This window comes from Oxyura jamaicensis, chromosome 4 (genome assembly GCF_011077185.1).
Source record: "Oxyura jamaicensis isolate SHBP4307 breed ruddy duck chromosome 4, BPBGC_Ojam_1.0, whole genome shotgun sequence".
Classification (NCBI taxonomy): Eukaryota; Metazoa; Chordata; class Aves; order Anseriformes; family Anatidae; genus Oxyura; species Oxyura jamaicensis.
The window spans coordinates 14659286-14661372 of NC_048896.1; positions in this window are offsets into that span (position 1 = coordinate 14659286).

A 2087-nucleotide genomic window follows, 5' to 3' on the forward strand; every position below is an offset into this window, starting at 1 on the left:
GGGGGGGGGAAGCGGAGAGGGGGCGGCCCGGAGTGCGGGGATGGGGGTCCCGGGCTCGGCGGGAGGCACAGCCCGGTGATGTGGGGACCCCTTTGGCGGATAGGGTGCCTTGTGGGGGGCTGCGGGGGCCCCCGGTGGCACCGCTCCTGGGGTCTTCCATGCCAGATGCCGCCGAGGCAGCTCTCCGTGGCTGGCCCCGAGGGGAGCTGGAGCCCTGCGGTGGTGCCGAGGGAGCAGGGAGGCCGCGGGTGGGCTCTCGGGGACGCTGCCCCATCGGGGGAAAGCCCACGCGAGGTGCCGTGCATTGCAAGAGCCATGGGTGGTGGGGACTCGGGCCTGTGGGTGATGGGGTGATGTCTGACAGTGACCCTGGGAGGTGTGCCGGGAGAAGCAGGGGGCACCCAGCGACCCGAACGCTGCGCTGGGACCCGGCTGGCAAAGGGTCCTTACCCCCAGAGGCTGGGGGTGCTCGGTGACTGCTCAGCCGACCCGCTCCATCCCGGGCCAGGAGGGTTCGAGCATCCCTCACCCGCCGAAGCTCGGCATCTTGTGCAGTGACAGAAAGGACCAGAAAGCGCCGGGAGGTTGTTATGGCAACAGCCACAAATTGGATCAGTACTTGGCGCAAGGAGCGGCGTGTGTGACTGATGCGGGAGCAGGTGGGTGTGACAGCTGCGGCGCTGCGGGGGCCCAGCTGTGCCACCCCCGGCTCGTGGGGACATGCCCCCACCTCAGAAAAGCGAGGCACCAAGGCGAGCCCGGGGCGGCTTGCAGAAACGCCGTCCCGGCACATATTTTCTCGGAGCCCCCTGCCCCAACACGCACCCTGTCCCAGCAGCGGGACCCCCCCGCTCGTCCTCCCCTCCTGCGGGGATGCCCCATGCCCTCCTCCTCCTCCTCCTCCTCCTCCGCTGCTGCTCCCCGCTTCCACAGCAGCCCTGTGGCTGGCTTGGAAAGCAGCTTCTTTGAAGCAGCCATAAACACTCGCTAAGTGGATGAGCTGATTGTTTTCTGGCCAGGAGACCACGTTAAAAATAAATAAATAAATAAATAAATGAAGTAACTAGCGACTTGGATGAGCTCATTGGAGAACAATGGCTCGGGGCCCGAGCCAAGGACAGGGAGAACGGGACCGGGGCTGCGCAGCCCCGTGCTGCCCAAAGCGGGCTGCGGCGTGCCAGGAGAAAGGGGCGCTGAGGGGTGCCCACCGAGCTGGAGGGTGCTGGCAGAGCTCGGGAAGCCGAGCCCTGAGCCTGCCCCTCCCTGTGCCTCCCCACCGCCCCCGAAGGTGACCTCCAGAGTGGCCCCTGCGAGGCTGGCCTGGCTCTGGCACCGCTCTGCCTGCAGCTCCCAAAAAGCCGGGCTGAGGCTGCCGTGCCACCTCGTGTCCCCTCTGGGTTCTGCATTCCTGGGATTCCTCCGGCGCAGCAGCACAAGTTTCCTTGCTCGGCAGTCCCGGGAGCTGCACGAGTGCCCCCCGTGAGCTTCGCATGCCCCAACAACACCACGAGCACAGGGCACGCTGTAAGGTCTCTGCTGCCCACGCAAGGGTCAGGCATGTGCAGACCGCCGGGGGGGTGTGGGTACACGAGCCCTGAGCATCCCAGCAAGCTGCACCCCAATCCCTGGGCACCCAGAGCTCCTTCCAGCTTGGGAGCAGCAAATGCAACCAAAACCCACTGCACAGGACAGCCAGCGCAGACCCAGACAAGTGCCACGTGCTGTAATATCCTCACCACAATGTATGAGCCCACTGCGGGGGACGTGGTGCCAGTGACCCTGCTGGGGCGCAGGGCATGGCACTGGCATGCCGTCCCCCACATGGCCACCGACCGTGGTCACAGCACCTCTCCCTGCAGCCACCACATCGTGCCCAGCATGGGGGAACCCACGTTGAGCACCCATCCTGTGGCCGGGAATGTGGCAGCGAGGCAGGGGCACTCCGGGCACCTCCCGATGGGGTCCCTGGGGATGCTCCCCGCCCCAGCCAGTGCCAGCGGCGAGGAGGAAGGGGAAGAGAAAAAGGAGGAAGAGAAGGAGGAGGAGGAGGAGGAGGCGCCCAGCCCCAGGTCTGGGCACGGCTGTGG